Source organism: Schistocerca gregaria, chromosome 9 (genome assembly GCF_023897955.1).
Source record: "Schistocerca gregaria isolate iqSchGreg1 chromosome 9, iqSchGreg1.2, whole genome shotgun sequence".
Taxonomy (NCBI): Eukaryota; Metazoa; Arthropoda; class Insecta; order Orthoptera; family Acrididae; genus Schistocerca; species Schistocerca gregaria.
In genome coordinates, this window is record NC_064928.1 from 23,553,127 (window position 1) to 23,571,033 (window position 17,907).

The following is a 17,907-nucleotide window of genomic DNA, read 5'->3' on the forward strand; positions in this document are numbered from 1 at the left end:
TTTGTTCCACAAACTTTTCAGCTCCTATCATATTTTCGAAATTATTCTAGGTGCAATAGTTAGTGACTCACCCTGTATACCTCTGCTCATCTAATGAACTTCTGGTGACATCTTAACTTAGCTCATTGCTTACTGCATCAAAGTATTAATCCTTTTCATGTTACCTGCTTTTTTCATTGCCGTCTTGAATTTCAACCCCTTGTGTCTTCTGTTACTATTCAGGTACATCTTCTTCTCTTGTGATTTTAAAAGAGACAGATCACTGCAACCAGCTGAAGGCAAATAACTCCTAAAGTCTACGTTTACATCAAAATCTACATACTCAGCAAACCACTGTGAAGTGCGTTGCACAAGGTAGTGCCTGTAGTACCAGTTATTTGAGCTTCTTCCCGTTACATTCGCATGTGGAGCACAGGTGCGCACTTTACCTAGTCTGCTCTTGTCTTCCCAATCCCTGCAGGAACTATGCGTTGGCGTTGCTATATGTTCCTAGATTCCTGACTTGAAACGCTACCGTGCTTTATGTACGTTCAGTATCCCTCGTCAGTCTGGTTTTGGTAGGGGTCCCACACACTTTAGTCGTATTCTAGCATGGGTCACACGAGTATTTCGTAAGCAGTCTCCCTTGTAGAGACGTTACATTTTCCCAGTAACCTACAGTGGTTAACTCCAGTCTTGAAGCCCCTGGGCATGTACTTGGGTTGGGCTCTCCCCTCCGGCACGCCTGATATTTCTCTCATCTCTTTTGTTCACTACGCGACGTCGCTCAGTCTTAAGATGCTGGACTAGTATTCAGCAGGACTGCGGTCCAATTCCCAGACTGATTATCCAGAGTTAGATTTTCCGTAACTGTCCTAAATCAGGCAATGGGATTCCGGCGATGGTTGCCTTAAAAGGATACGCCCCATTTCCCTCCCAGTTTTCACTCAATCCGACATTGTGTTCCATGCCTACTGCCTTCATCATCAACGGGACGTTAAACACCAAGCATCTCCTCTGTTATACAGAAAAAGCGTCGATTTTCATGATGAAAATTTGGATTTAATTTGTATTACAGCCCTTTTACTTTCCAAATAAAAAATCCAAAACAGTATTACAATTCGTCCAGTATTACGTCCAATTCTGTATTGCAAGCCTAAACAGAAACCAAAAGTTAACTTGAAAGAAGTACTTGAAAATGAAAACCCTCATTAAAATAAAAACTGATTTGAAATGTATGTGCTTGGTGGCCAGATTTGTGTGTTACTGAAATGTTTTTTCTTCATTTCTTTCCTGCTCTACGGCCTTTTGTTTTAGAAAAATTAATTTTCTGTGCACTTTAATTTTTGTATAGTGTTTCTACACAAGGCAGTCTCATTTAGAATGTAAGTAATCTTTTAAAAATAATTTTTGCTTAAAAAATCAAAATCAGCTTGGCGTCGTTCTCAAGCGGTGTTAGATTCATCTGAACTACAGAAGTTAGGTGGTCACATCAAGTGAAAAAGGTTACAACAAATCATCAAAGACTAATAACTCTAGAACGCTCCATGTGATCTTGATGAACAAGGTACTGGATGGTAGCTTAGAACAATAGCTATCATCACAGAAAACCACATAGTCCTATATATTTTATTTATAGAGTTATTACATATTTCATATCTGTCTAATTATGTAATTCTGTTAGATCATTGTATTCTGCACAGCTTCATGGCAAATGAATGCCGCATGCATGACATTCCTTATACCTCTCCCTAGTTAACCATGTGACTGTATCATTACTTCATTTATAGTTTATTTAATTAAATGTTATTTCAGCCTACATTAACGACACTTCTCATTCAAGGCTGATAATAAGCATTTGAGATTTGATACCACCATTGAATAGAGCGTAAAAAGCGGCATCCATTGACCAGGCCAACTTTTTGTTTTGCGTATTTAAAAAAAAACCTTTTCTTTGTATTCATCATAAGTGTGTATGCACAAAATTCATATTTTACCTGATAATGCTTAAAGTTTTAGATATAGATTGATGTGTATAGTCTGAAGTTGACTGGGAGAGAAAGATCTTTTATTTAACATATATAATGTTTGTAACTTAATGTGTTTTGAATTGTGGTCCATTTTTCATATTTTAAGTACGTTGCGAGTTTTGGCGGGGAAATTGAGGGCTTAAGAACGTGAGCGAGCGGCCGCTCCTGAACTTTCTGCATCTGACAGCCACTCTGTATGAATCCATATGTTGGTGAGCTCATAGTATTGCTTCACGCTTGTAAAAGTGGTAGATTTTGGGCGGTAGCGAATGACTGCAGTAATACTTTAAGTTTCATTTGTATTTAGAAAAACTCCAACTCAACTGAGACTTGAAACTGTGAGAACTGGCTGGATATTTAACAAGTCATGAGTACTAGATGATGGACAGTGTTTAACATAAACTTGTTTTGTTTGTAGTTTGGAAGAAGTACTGGATTGAGTTCAGGAATGTGCATGTGATTTCACCAATTTTAATATTTTGATCCGGTTGCCGGTCTTATGTATATATTTGCTGGGGAATATTTTGTGTTTAGTTTAACAGAATGAAACTTTTTGTTTAGTATCATTACTGCTTCAATAGTTTGTGGAGTATTTGCTACCATTCTAATTACATATTAAAGCAACTGTACTACATTTGATTAGTGTTATACTTTTATTTTCATTTGTATGTGAAATATTGCAGGACCGTTTTAACGGTTTCATAAATTTCCAAGAAGTAGAAGTCATTCAGTTTGAACTATTTACTGTCGTCTACATCAGTTATTCAGTAGAGTATTACCCTTATTATTATTATTATTATTATTATTATTATTATTATTATTACTATTCTGTTTTATTACAACTTGTTTTTTACTTAAAAATTCGCATTATGTGACAATGCTTGCATAATTAGTTTGAAAGATCAAGGCTACAACTACTTTTTGCTGCTTGTTTAATAGCAGGGCATGAAAGTGTACATGTACCGTTCGACCCTTGATTATGCTGAGCCACAATTGTGAATAGAGCTGTGCACCGCACACTGTCTCCACTTCTTAATCTCGTATTAGGGATTTTATTTAGTAAACAGCATCAGGGTAGGTCTGTAGCTGTTTGTGACGGCACCGTTTTTAAGACGATATACGCGATTCTAACATCCATATTTTCAGGTTGTAACAGCTAGGATACTGTATTTATTTCTAAAGTAATTTGCTTTCAGTCATCCAAAGGGGGGCAAGGCTGAAAATTTCGATTTTCGTTTCTAGGACCTATTCCTGCTTTTAGTTTATTATCTTCCTTACTCGTTACAATTACTTGCCTGCATTTTAACAAAGTCAAAAAATGGCATCTGAAGTACATAGATGGCATCATCCCTCTCACTCTATCGCTCCAGATTTGCTTTCCCGTTACCTGGGGAGTCTCACAGAACAAATTTTTACGTTCTGCCATCATGGCCAATGTAGCAACTTCATTTTTTATTACAACTCTTCCCCATTCGATCCATAGTACTTTCGTAAGGAAACATCACCAATCTGACCTCATATTTTAAGGAGGAAAAAACACACTTACAAGATATCATCCACAGATATTGTACCCGCATGAGAGTTTGGGCCATAATTCTGGTAAACCATCATTAGGTGGAAAACATATTTAACAAAGCTGTTTCAGTGAAAAGTTTCGGCATTTATTTATGTATTTGTTTATTTAACCTGATTTGACTAGAGTCATCTTGCTCTCTCTTATATCAGACCAGGATTTCACACATACAGCACCTGTTTCACGTCAAAATTACCTAGAATTTTTGATATGATATATAATATTAAAATCATTTGCGTGTCTATAATAGCAATTTGAGTTATTAATACTGGCTATCAACTAATAACGTTAATAGTGGTGGTACTTGTACTACTACTAATAGTAATTATGCTAATAATAATAATAACGATAGTGCCTGATATAAAAAGTATTTATTGGTGACAAAATATAGATTTTTTGATATAGTTAGTCCTGGGAAAATGAAGAATGTGCAAGAGTAACGAACACATAAAGGCAAAATAGTAATAATTATTGTTGTTTTAATATATACGTCATTGACTGTCTTCTGAAGCTGGAGATGTTTAGTTCTGTAATAGAATGGGGGAGGCTATTCCAGAGGGACTACTGAGAAGGACTTGGAGAAAGTGGCTGAATGAGTGTGACAGAAGGATTTTTGAAACTTCCTGGCAGATTAAAACTGTGTGCCCGACCGAGACTCGAACTCGGGACCTTTGCCTTTCGCGGGCAAGTGCTCTACCAACTGAGCTACCGAAGCACGACTCACGTCCGGTACTCACAGCTTTACTTCTGCCAGTACCTCGTCTCCTACCTTCCAAACTTTACAGAAGCTCTTCTGCGAAACTTGCAGAACTAGCACTCCTGAAAGAAAGGATATTGCGGAGACATGGCTTAGCCACAGCCTGGGGGATGTTTCCAGAATGAGATTTTCACTCTGCAGCGGAGTGTGCGCTGATATGAAACTTCCTGGCAGATTAAAACTGTGTGCCCGACCGAGACTCGAACTCGGGACCTTTGCCGTTCGCGGGCAAGTGCTCTACCAACTGAGCTACCGAAGCACGACTCACGTCCGGTACTCACAGCTTTACTTCTGCCAGTATCTCGTCTCCTACCTTCCAAACTTTACAGAAGCTCTTCTGCGAAACTTGCAGAACTAGCACTCCTGAAAGAAAGGATATTGCGGAGACATGGCTTAGCCACAGCCTGGGGGATGTTTCCAGAATGAGATTTTCACTCTGCAGCGGAGTGTGCGCTGATATGAAACTTCCTGGCAGATTAAAACTGTGTGCCCGACCGAGACTCGAACTCGGGACCTTTGCCTTTCGCGGGCAAGTGCTCTACCAACTGAGCTACCGAAGCACGACTCACGTCCGGTACCATGCTTTCGACAGGATCGTCGTGTTTATCAGTTCTGTTTTCTGGAGGATTGTTAGCTTCAGGTTCGCGTGCTGTCTGGAGAGACCTCTTATGGTGTGTAGCACGTCCCTCCAGTTGTATGCGGCCATTCTAAGTGGACAAGGCTTTCTGCTATTTTATACCACTGGCTGTCTGGTTTGAGTCGTTGATTCCCTATCGGCAGTAGCACTGTTTTTCTGCGTTAGGATTGACATTCCGTCACGCTGGCCACTCAGCTACTGGGGCCGGAAACATCACAGATAGAACGAACACAGACATTTATTAGCAGTTCCAGGCGCCGCGAGCTTTCCTAGGACAGGCCTTGCAGGATAATGTCCCTGCAATCAGTCCTTTGAAGTATAAATGTTGATATAAGTTTCATTTTCGGGTCAAGAGAGAAGACCTTTCTATATTTCTGTTGGGCGTGGGGAGATGCTGATGCCTCCTTGTTTATTACAGTAACGTGCTCAGTCTGATTCAGATTTTCATCTATTATTATTCGTAGACTCTTTGCTGAAGGAAAGAAGTTGATGTACGTCACATTTGGGGTTAAAGATGGTAGGGATATTTCGTGCTAATGAGCCCGGAATGACCAAATAAGTGCAGTATTGAGACTCGCGATAGCTGCATTCAGATTCATTGGTTTTGCATATAGGTACAACTGGGCTATATCAGCTTACGTGTGGTATTTGCAGTAGGACAAGACTGAAGGACAATGAAAAGAGTATAGGACCTAATGCCGAACGAAATACAATGAAAAGAGTATAGGACTTAATACAGGACGCTGGGGGACGCTTGATACTACCTGCCTCCATTGTGACTTTACGGTGCCAGACGTGACGCATTGCTGGCGAGACATCAGGTATGAGCGAAACCGGTGCACTCCACTTGGCGAGAAATTTAGACTGCTTCGTTTCGAAAGTAAAATGTCGAACTCGACAATGTCAAAGGCTTTGCCGAAGTCTAAGAAGCGGATAATAGTCACCTCTTGTGCATCCACGGCAGGCTTCAGATCATCTGCTACCTTTATTAAGGCGAGTTTTGTGCTGTGATGTTTTTTGGTGCTCTGATTGGTATATTCCTCTGGTGGATTGTTCGTAGTTAGGTGGTTTGTTAGTTGGTCGTGGACAATATATTCTAAAGCGTTGGATAGTGCAGCAAGAATGCAAATAGGTCTCTACTCAGAGGGTGCTGTGTCAACGTCCTTCTTAGGTAGTGGCTAAACTAGTGGCAGTTTACAGACCTCAGTGAAAATACTTGCGGCTAAAGAATGGTTGGGAATATCTCTTATAATGAGCAGTAGTTGTTCGGTAATAAGCTTCATCATGAGGTCAGTGATGCTATCGTGTCCAGTACGTGTTGATCTGATACAAATGATGGCCTTTTTTGCAAACAACATACTTTAGATATAATTTTTCGTGGCTACAGACCTATACTCCCATGAAGTAATCTGTTAGTTTCTGTTTCATTTGTGGTTCCACTGTGATTGTTTTAGTTTCTGTTTCATTTGTGGTTCCACTGTGATTGTTGGTAGTGTGAAGTGCCGGTTCAGTACTTTGGCTGGGACAACGTTACTATGCAAGTGTTACCACGAAAGTGTACCCGTAGGTCGGTTAATGTATGGGCATGCGTTTCTCACAACTTGACTGACTGTTCCGCTTCTGCTTGCAAACAGTATAATTTTCAGATGTGCGGTCCACTTTGTATGCCCAATGTGCAGCGTCTCTGAGATTCATGAACCGTTTTAGTTCGTCAGTTCGTCACAATGCAGGATTCCTTCTTACTTTTGCTGTTTTTTAGGAAGCATAACTGTGTAGTTTACTAAGTTTCTTTAGGAAATCCATGGAGTTTTTCATTTATGTCCGAGGAGGGAATGGAAGACGTTCTCCAAACCATGTCTTGCTCCTCAATTGCAAATTCAGATAATTATGATGGGTAGAAGCAAGGTAAAGGAGCGACACGTTTGAAGAAGAAAGCATCCGCTTAAATTCCGGACTAGAAGAACTGTTGAATAGAAAATTGGTGTTTGCATCGCACGTATGTCGTTTGGAGACTTGAAAGAGCAGTTTAGAAGCAGGCAAACCTACCTACTTTAGGAGGTTTATAGAGGACACGTATCAGGCACTTTCTGTTAAGCGACTTGAGGTCTTTGAACATATATTCCATTTGTTTATGACCATAACGTTATAATGTAGGCATTAAAGGTGCATCATTGTGCTTACCAGGTGTGTAATTACTTACTGATTTGTTTCTTATCTCTCAGCATCTTACAGTCGTGTTACTATGTAAGCAACAAAAATGAAACCAGTTTCAGCGCACTCATGAAGAATCTCATCATTCTCCTATTTATATATTTTTTTCAGACAATTTTAAACCGCCGTTATGTATTTGAAAAAAAAAATTCATGACACAAAGCTGTATTAACATTTCTTTATTGTTGCAGCCGGTTTCAGGAAAATACTATCAACACAGTATCTGTTTCAGTGAAAGCCAACCACAGGAAAAGTTGGCTTTTTCTTTCCTTTGGTATAGGTACTGTATTTTACTGAAACTGATGGTGATGATGAAAGATTAATACAGCTTCATGTCATGCATTTTCTTAAAAGGAAGCTGTAGTTGGTTCTTATTATGTTATTATCGAAAAATTTGTAACATAAAGAAATTAAGAAACATTGTTATCAGGTCCTACTACTGTTAAATACGCAATTAAAAACGCCCATTGGCCCTGTGGCGCAATAACATAGAAGACGAACATTCACGTTTCAATCCATCTTTTGTTTGCCGTGAATGTGTTATGTAAGTTCTCTCACCTAAAATCTTTGACGGACAATGTAACTTTTCTTTCGACAGAACCACAACATTATGTGATGGATGCTCAATGAGAATCATATGCGATTTTACACGCCAGATAGCAACACATACTGTTCTTCTTGCATTCAAAATACCTTTTACACCTTTAAAACATTTGAACGTCATATCAATAGATATCTTGGGTAATTAAATCATTTCCAGTGGAGGTGGTAACCTAACCCATTTCCTGCCTGTAACGCTGCTGGAAAAAAATTACGGTATAACCGTCGAAACGCTAAGTATACGAACTAACAATTTTGTGAATGGTGCAGAAATATATAGTTTTTGATTTTAATTAACAGCCGCAGAAGTCACATGATCGATGAAATTATATGCTTACAATCGGTTATTAGCAAAGAGGGGTGCAAGAATTCGGACATCCACTAAAAATTACACTAAGGTTACATCTGCATCCTGCAAACCACTACAAAATGCGCTCTGACACTACGTCCCGCTATAGCAGTTATTACGGCGTTTTCGGTTCCATTCACGTATGGAGCGCGGGAAAACTGATTGTTTAAATGCCTCTGTGCGTGCTCAAATCGTGACGATAAGATTAGATTTAATTTTATGCCACTCTCTAACAGACTATATAAACGTTTGACCATGCGTGCTGCCCTTCTCTGTGTATGTTCACTTTGCCCTGCTGTTGATCTGTAAGCAATCTCCTTTGTAGACTGATTGAATTTCCCTGTTATTCTCCCAATAAACCGAAGACTACTACCTGATTTACACAGGACTGGGCCTATGTAATCGTTCCATTTCATGTCCCTACTAAGTACGACACCCAGCTATTTGTATGAGTTTACCGATTTCACTTACTGATATTATAGTCGCAGGATACAGTAATAGGTTTTTTTCGTTTTGTAACATTCTCAGTTTTACATTTATGAACATTTAAAGGAAGTTGCCAGGCCTTGCACCACACTGGAGTCTTATCGAGGTCTGACTGAATATTCGTTCCGCTTCGTTCAGACTGCACCTTTTTTTGCCGACACCTGCTTCATATGCGAAAAATCTGAGGTTACTGCTGCTCCATCTGCGAAAAGAGTGAAGTGCTGTTTACAGGATTGGCACCATCGAAAAACACCGAGAGGATAATAAGTGAAGAGATTTATAGTAGAGGAAACCAGTTTTAAAGACGAAAGCGCTGTGGGAGAACACATTCAAGAGCTAGCGATATGAAAAAAAAAACTCAAGTCAGTGATAAAGTGTTTGTCCGTTACCTATAGCCGTTGGATTACGCAAGTCTGCTATGTAATTTTATGAGTCCTCGGTAGTATAGTGGTTAGTATCCCCGCCTGTCACGCGGGAGACCCGGGTTCGATTCCCGGCCGGGGAGAATTTTTTAATATATTAAAAGGAGTTCTGGCTACTTTCCTTCTTGGGGATCAGAGTTTGTTTCATTTAAAGACAGTTATTTGTCGTTGTTGTGAACTTCAATCCGAAACCTGGTATCATGCAGCTCTCCACGTTCATCTATCTACCGCTACATACATCAATTTGAACGTACTTACTGTAGTCAAACATTAGTCTCGCTCTACAGTTTTTACCTAGCCCCACTTGTTTCCATTACCAAAACCGCTATTCTGTGATGCCTCAGGATGTGTTCTGTCAATGCATTCTTTCTTCTAATCAAGGCAGTTGTTTTAGAATATCATCCGCGATTGCACCCACTGACGACTGAGCTCTCCACTGATAAGAAAAATGCTATTCAGATCACTTTGCCATCCGTATCGCAAGTCATTCATCCGTCTCTGCGTCTTCAAAGCTTTGTGAAGCATTTCAACCCCTTCAATACGTCCCAACACCGCCGACAGACATACGCGCGGCCTCAATTTTCGTCTACGCAAGCTTTTATCTGCAAAGTAACTATTACTGCGGATATGTGCATCCATGCAGACCTTAACTGTGAGGTATCATGTTGTTGTTACTGATGTGATTTGTGGTATGATGCAGGGTTCCACGCAAGTCTATTCTGTAGAAGTCACTTGATCTCTGTAAAACTATTGTAACCTACGTCCTTTTGTTTCTGCTTACCTTCCTCATCCCTTGGTCAGTCACTGCAGTTTTTACTTTCTCACAATGCTTCCCTCCAATGCAAAACTGAGGCTTCATTGATGCATGGGAATATTTCCTATTAACCGATCCCTTCTTTCTGTTAAGCTGTGCCACAAATTTGGTTCTCCCATCTCGCTCCCAGTTCGATTCGGTAGCGGCGCATTATTAGTGACTCATCTACCCATCTAGCCTTCAGCATTCTTGTGTAACACCGCGGTTCAAAAGCTTCCCTTCGCTACTTGTCTCAGTTGTGTATTGCCACGTTTCACATCCGTAGAAGGCTATACTTGACAAAAATGCCTTCACAAATACTTCCCAACATTTTAATTTGTATCTGATGTTAAAAAATTCCGCTCTTTCACAAATGCTTGTCATTCTGCTGCCAGTCTGCTTGCTGAATCCTCTCTACTTCAACCAACGTAAGTTATTTTGCTGCCCACTCATAAAATCTCATCAGATTCTATTAGTGACTCCTTCGTAATCTAACATCCTCAGAACCACCCGATTCATCTGATTGCGCTCCCTTTTCTTGTTTTACTTTTATTAATTTTGTGCTACCTTGTCTCACTCCATTCTCAACCACTGCTTCCCTTTCATATACTTCCTCTCTTATAACATCAGTCTGGTTTCTCTACAAGTTTAAACAACCTTTCGCCCTCTGTATTTTATCCGTGCAACCCTCAGTATTTCACAGTGCATAGTCCAGTCAGCACTGTTTGAAACTATCAATAAATCTATCAACACTATAATCGTAGGTTCGTGGTTGTTTTAAATCGGAGGGTCAGTATTGCCTTGTGTGTTTCTCCATTTTTTCGGAACAGAAACCGATCTTCCCCGCGATTGGTCCATATCAATTTATTCCATTCTTCTGTAAATAACTCGAGCCATTAACTTTGCGGCCATCAGCTATTAAACTGTTACCTCGATAATATTCGCACCTGTCAGCGCCTGCATGCTTTGTAATTGGAATTATTAAGTTTTTCCTGAAATCTGAGGCTATTTCCCCCTCTCATACATCTAGTACACCAGGCGGAATAGTTTTGTCATGGCTGGCTCTCCTAAGGTTATCAGTAATTCTGACGGAATGCCGTCTACCCCAGGGACCTTGTTTCCATTTAGGTCTTTCAGAGGTCCGTCATATTCTTCTCGCTGTATCACATCTTCTGTCCTATCTTCATCTACTTCTTCTTCCCTTTCTATAGTATTCAGTATAAGTTCATTTTACTCGTATAGCCGTTCTGTCTATTACTTCCACCTTTTCCTTCTTTGCTTACTACTTACCTTCTTTGCTTATTACTGGCTTTCTATCTCAGCTATTGATACTTCTAAATATGCTCATGTTTTCTGCAAAAGTCTGTCTTCAGTTTTCTTATAGGCAGTATCTATCTTTCACCTAGTTATGAATGCCTTACATTTGTCCTCCAGCCATTCTTGTTACCATACTACACTTTCTGTCAGTCTCATTTATTAGACTTCTGGATTATCACGAGCCTGCTTCATCTACTGCATTTTTATATTTTCTCCCTTCGTCAGCTAAAATCCAGATCGCGTTTAGTATCCACTGATTTCTACATCCCTTTATTGTTTTACGTATTTGATCTGCTGCTAGCTTCACTATTTTATCTCTCAAGCTGCTCATTCTTTTGTTATATTTCTTCGCGCTGTTTGTTTCAACTCTTGCCTATGCTGCCTTTGAAACTCTCAACAACCTCTCGTTCTTTGAATTTAATCGGATCCCATCTCCTTACTTTTCTATCTTCTCGCTATTTTGTCAGTTTTAAAATCCAGGGCAATAAATTATTACTCGCAAATTGCCATTATGGGAGAACACGCTCGCTTATTTGACAGAACGACTACTGCTGGTCGTTTCTTCTATAGTCTTTATAATCGGACATTGAACAAAACCAATAGAAATCGGAAAAACTGTCTTACGGAGATGGTCACTGTTTTAGGCATAGGTCGTGTTATCCGTTGAGCTTTGCAGACAGCTGTTTATACATATCAATCTATGAGCAGCAGTGATAACTATCAGTTGCGAAATATATTTCAGTGTTGAAACTTCGCTATCACTTTTCCTCCGTATTCTGCGTCCGATATTGAAACAAACCGTAAGTGCCACTTGGTTACAGGCATAATGCTCATCCGATAGCAATCGCCCGTGCAACATCGAGTAGATTATAATTAATTAGACATAACTAAGTACAGCAGCGTTACGTACAGTACATTTTCGACGCCTTCAGCACCGACAAAAGCTCTGTGTAGAGGCAGCGGAATTGACACCTGATATTCGGCTACTGATCCCGGCTGATAGATTTATGAGAGGAGAATCCAAAATCTCGAGACTTCCATTATTCAAAAATTAAGTGAGCCACAAAATATTCTTTTCACCAATTAGTGTTTGCATCTCATAAGAACAGAGTGTTGCTGAGCAGTAACGACTAAGGAACGCTTCATTCTTACCTTGTTCAGTGGAGTACCCGGCATAGATAACCACTCATAAGCACTGCTCACATACGATTGAAATGTTCACTGTCGGGTTGAGAGTGAGCAGAGCCTTGTTTCGTCCTGCCCTGCTTATTGGTCCTGCTTCCTTCAGTCAGTGTTTACTGCAGAGAAAGTGATCCTCAAGTAAACTATGTAGCTCGTCAGACCGTTTGGTTTGAGCAAGACCGTTTAGCTCTCAACACCTGAGCATTTTAACTCAGCTGAAGCTGTCGGTGAACCTTCTCTGTATGATGTCGTACCAGTGCCCTCAAGGAAAAGAGTATGTGAACTTCCGCGCAAAGAACGCAACGGATTTGTGGTGTGAGCTCAAGAACGTCCTGCAGGGGCCTGAAGCAAAGCAAGCGCTGTATCATGTATAAGATACAGAGGCGAGCGAGTGCACGGGACTTACCCTAGTTCACTGCTAGTAGCGTCACGTCATCGTAACGCGCCTGCATATAGTATTGCACCACATTTAACATAAAAGTAAAAATTAAGATTTGTGTGTAAAACTTTGTTAAAGTATAGTTCTATGTAATAATGTTTCAGGTAACAAATCTTAATGTTATAAAATTAGTATTTTACGTAAAATTCACGTTTTGAAAGAAAAATAGGAGGCGCTAAATAATGACGCTAGGAAGCCAAAATTTGGTGAGAAGGTGCAGTAAGAAGTCATTAATGAGTGGTGCTGGTTTCCAAAACCATAAAACTAAAATTGACTCCAGAATCCGCGTTTTTCGGAAAAATCAGAGGCGCGAAATAATAGAGCTACAATATTGAAAATTGGTAGGATGCTTCAGTTCACCCTAATAATAATAATGGAAATACCACAATCAGTTACCTCTTCTAGTTTTTTTAGTAATTTAGTAAAAACTACTTTTGTGAGTAAAATGTACATAAGCATTATAGATTAAGTACTTTAAATTTTAATGATAAAACAAATTCTTTAAGACCAATGATCAGATAGGACAATTAACAAAGCTACACCAAGTTTTAGTCTTGTAGCATAATTAACAGCTGATACAAGTCTTGATAAAGCTATGGTTCAGAGGTAACAATCTACCGTTAGTTCCATTGTAAAAATTCTAGAGAGTAAAGTTTTAATTTTAGCGGGCTGAGATTTTCTACGTGCTTCTGTACTGCTCAGATGTATGTATACAAAAATTGAGAAGTTTGTAAAGCTATTATTAAATGTGATATTTAAGATTATGTGCCTGAGATAGCGATCATTTGTAGGCTACAGGCATCTGCATAGGAACGGAAAGAACAGATGCTCTCTTGGCGGTACGCGCCGGAGCTATATAAAAAGAGCGGCAGAGGCAGTAGTAAGCTCACTCCGCATTAGACCAACGCCTAGTCCACGCGAGCTTAACGTCCGATCGCGCCTCGCCTCGGGTGACGTCATAGCGGGCTGTGACATGCGCGTACTTAGCAATGTAAACGGACATTGAAAATCGCGAGGACTGTACACCGTCCTGGATCGTTTAGACTTCGGTAACAAACTGTTATTGTGCCGTCCGTGTGAAGTATAATTCCGCGTGGCAAGTGGTGACTAACTCCACTTTTAAGGCGAGCATTAATCTTTTTTTTTAACATTATTGCGAACTATTAATAGAGCACCGTTAGTTAGAGTAATGAACTATTCGGGAGGAACTTGCTGTAGAAGTCGTCTCTGAACTATTAAACGATTGGCTGAATTAACAATATTTAATGTCTTTAGCATTTTCAGAAGTTTCGAGTAATTTGTGTGAGCCTTTAAGATAATAAAATCTTGTTTGGAACTTTAAATTTTATTGAAGCAGCCCTAATCCCGTGAAGGACTATGGATATTTTTCGTTTAGCTGGGCTGTACAGGAATGTGGCCGTGCAGACTGGGAACTAAGGTCAGTAAGTTTCCGTTCGCTTTCTGATTGGCCACCAAATTAGTTGCCAGGCTCGCGTGATTTAAGGTGGCAATGTTCAACTTTCATTCAACATTAAACAACGACTTCTTCGCCGTCCCACATATGTTGCATCGGCAATAGTCTGTTACGTGAAATGAACATTCAAACAACTCATATACCAACTTCTTCGCCGCCCCACATATGGTGCATCGGCCGGGAAAACTGAATTAAAAGCAAATAAAAGTGCTCGATGTGTGAAAGCGATTGGTATAAATTAACGAACTCGGTAGGCAATAACAGGACACTGAATTGAACTAGTGTGGGAACAGTGTTACCAGTAAAGGCGGGTGTAGTGTATAAACAATAAGTGTCTACCGCTGTACGTTGGTTAGTGACGATGGTGAGGAAGGCGACGATGCTGGATCGCGGCTGCCGACGGCGCTGAGACTAAAGGAAGACGGTGCGTCATCGCGGGGCTGCGCTGATCTGCGAGACAGCTGCCGGCTGCGCCGAGCGGTCAACGGTGCCTTGCTGCCCCCCCCCCCCTCCCCCCCCCCCCCCCCTGGAGCTATTGCAGTAGGCGATTCCTGTGGCGGTACTCGACGCTACAGCTGCTGCTGCTGCCTTCAATACGTCGCGACGCGTCGCATCACGATTGCTGGTACACCGCGACGACATCATTCGTCGAAATCAAGCATTTAAGTTAAGTCAAAGACTTTTAAAATATTTATTAACTGCTGCTAACAAACTAAAAGATATGGAAAGTAGTGTACATTTCAGAAGGGAACCGGTCTCTGACCAAGAATCCTCAGGATCAGGAATTGAGTTTAATGAGGATGGTTCCATTAATCCCTCAAATATTGAACTAGAACGTAATTTGTCACCAGTAAATTATGACTTTAATTTAAATGAGAGTGCAGGGATGCAATCAATAAGTGAAATAGAAGTCAAAAGGGAGCCAGTAGAGTTGCTAACTTTGTCAGGTAGTGAAACTGAGCTCAATATATCTCCAGCTCAGTCAAGTCAAGAGATACAAAGTATCAAGGTAGAAGCTCCGGATTGGATGCAAATACTGTTTGCCAAACTCGAATCAAACCAAAATAAAATTGAGGCTAAAATTGAGGATAGTAATAAAGAACTAAAAGAAGAACTGCAATCAAAATGGAATAGTTTGAATTATAAGATAGATGCTATTCATCATGACATTCAAGTAAAAGTAGGGCAACAGTTAACTAAAATGCATAGTACTTTCAAATGTGAAATAGATCAAATTCAAAAAAATTATCAAGAGGCAGATGAACTTTTGGAAGTGAGGTTGTCCGAAAGATTGAGCAACGAGTCCAAACTTTGCTCTGACAAAGTTAAAGAGGTACAAATTAAAGTAGATACTTGTCAGAAAAACATTGAGAAAGTAAAAGAAACCTGTACCGAAATTCGTGGTGCAGTGGAACAAAGATGTTCTGCCAGGATAGAAGCAGTAGAGTCACAAGTAGAGGAATTAAATACTAACATTGCTAACCTAGAAAATAGAGTAACCTCTGTTAATTCTAGTCATTCTACTGTACAGCATGTGACTTCAGTTGACGCCGCTTTTATAGGGTGTCGACAGTTTTTGCGCTTTGATCCTGATAAGTACATTCACCCTCTTGAATTTTGGAATGACTTTGAGGATGTTCTCCCCAACACTTGGTCAGAAAGAGAAAAAATTTCATTTATAAGAAGTCATTTGTCAGGTGATGCTTTGCGATGGTCAGCGGATGTAATGATCAAATGTAAAACTTTATCTGAATTTAAGTCTGCATTTCTCAACGAATACTGGTCACATAACAAACAAAATGACGTGTTAAGGGAATTCTGGAGTGGTAAGAAGTTTTTCCCAGGGCGTGAATCAGTAAAGGATTTCGCTAGGAAGTAGGTTTCAAGACTGTCACATTTGACAGAAAAGATGAAGCCAGATATGATCATTATGGGTTTAGAAGGTAAGCTGCCGTGGTACTGGCAGAAGAGGATCATTTCCGCCCCTAGAGATAATATAGACAAATTTATTGAATATCTGGAAAGAGTGGAAAGAGTAGCTGCTGCTGAGGAGCAGGTGCAGCAGAATAACAAATCTTCTAACAATCACGTACAAAATAATGGAAACGTGAACGTTAGAAATATGGAAGTTAGGCACACCAAAACAAACTATCGAAACCAAAGCCGTGGCAGAGGAAGAGTGGGTAGATACTCACCACGCTTTCGTAACAACTACTATGACGAAAGTGGAGAAGTAAATCCTATGCCATTAAGACAAGAAGGGAGTCATGATGCTACTATATCTAGTGGTGTCACAGATGAACACAACAGGCCGCGTGTGGGAAACTAAATCCCGTCTATGAGGAAACTGGCGCTCACCAGGCGGTAACAGTAACACAGCCAGTAACGGAAACACAGACAATCAGCCAACATACACAGACAGACAACATGGATGACGAAATAAATACAGATAATACCAGTGATGTGTTAAGCCACTCTCACAAAATAGTGGATAGTATTTTGGATACACTAGAAAAATGGGTCAAGGAAGAACAGGAACTCAAGGTAGATAATGGGGAAGAAATAGATAATGGGTTTGAGTCTGATGGGAATAATGATGAAGTAAAAGCTTACATCTTCGATGAAAATGGCAATCTAAAAGCTGAAGTAGAAGTAGCAGAAGTAGAATCAGTACTGCAAAACTTTAGAGAGGAGGAAATGATGAATGAAGGGGGTAGAAATAGTAACGAGGTGAAAGAATCTAGTAGCTGTGTAAACGTGCCACAAATGGTTGAAGGTGACGACATTCTTATGAACAGCAATATTGCGCAGGGACGCAGTTGCTCAGAGGTAGAGGATAGTTTGGCTGATGTGCAGCAAACAAAAGTAGAAAAAGTCGTCAGATGCTTCGATTTAAAGTTAGTGGACAGATTAGAGAAAGCAGCTAGGATTATAGAGCATGATGAGCCCCAGGATGTAAATGTAAATGTAATTGCAACTGATCAGAATTACTTTAGCTGGAAGAACATAGAACGAGATTTATTAGACGAGGTGTGTGAGCAACCTGTTCAATGTAAAATAACTCACCCTGTTATCAAAGTAAACATATCAGGAGTCACTGTGCGTTGTCTGCTTGACAGTGGCAGTGAAGCAAGTGCTTTATCACAAACATTTTTTTGACACCATACCCAATAAAGAGAAGTTAACAGTTATGAAAGTAAGTGGCTTAAAGATTATAGGTGCTACTGGAAAAGTCTCTAGACCAGTTCAACACGAAGCTTTGATACCCATTGGTATAAATGACGTAGTAATAGATCATCCTTGTTTGATTGTGCTAGGCTTAAGTGTTGATATGTTGATTGGTACTGATTTCTTATCAAAGTACCAGGGAAAGATCAATTTTGATCAGAACAACTTAATTTTAACTTTACCTGACTCTAAAGTGATAAGAGAGTCTTTTATAGGAAGTCATATAGGCGGTAGTAATGAAACTTGGGAACTGCCTATTAGAGTAATAAAGAATAAAGGATACTTGCAGGAAAATTTGGTTTTCAGTGAGAATGAGGAAAGTGCTAAGGTTGAAGAGAGACACATCCTAAAGGAAATAGAGGAAAAGGTACAATCAACAAAGCAAATTGCTGACGAATAAAGATCAGATAGGAAAAAGAGGCATGATGCA

At 39.9% G+C, this 17,907-nt stretch overlaps 2 protein-coding genes and 1 non-coding gene across 4 annotated transcripts in view; all 3 read left to right on the forward strand.

Annotated features, from left to right (window-relative positions):
- LOC126292139 (uncharacterized) overlaps positions 1 to 17,907 on the forward strand; it is a 670,252-nt gene that overhangs the window by 453,520 nt on the left and 198,825 nt on the right. The gene's annotated exons all lie outside the window — the stretch shown is intronic.
- Positions 1 to 17,907, forward strand: part of LOC126292140 (uncharacterized) — a 383,319-nt gene that overhangs the window by 304,434 nt on the left and 60,978 nt on the right. The window lies entirely within an intron of this gene.
- Positions 9,056 to 9,127, forward strand: Trnad-guc (transfer RNA aspartic acid (anticodon GUC)). The gene has a single exon. It is a non-coding gene; the product is annotated as a tRNA-Asp (tRNA).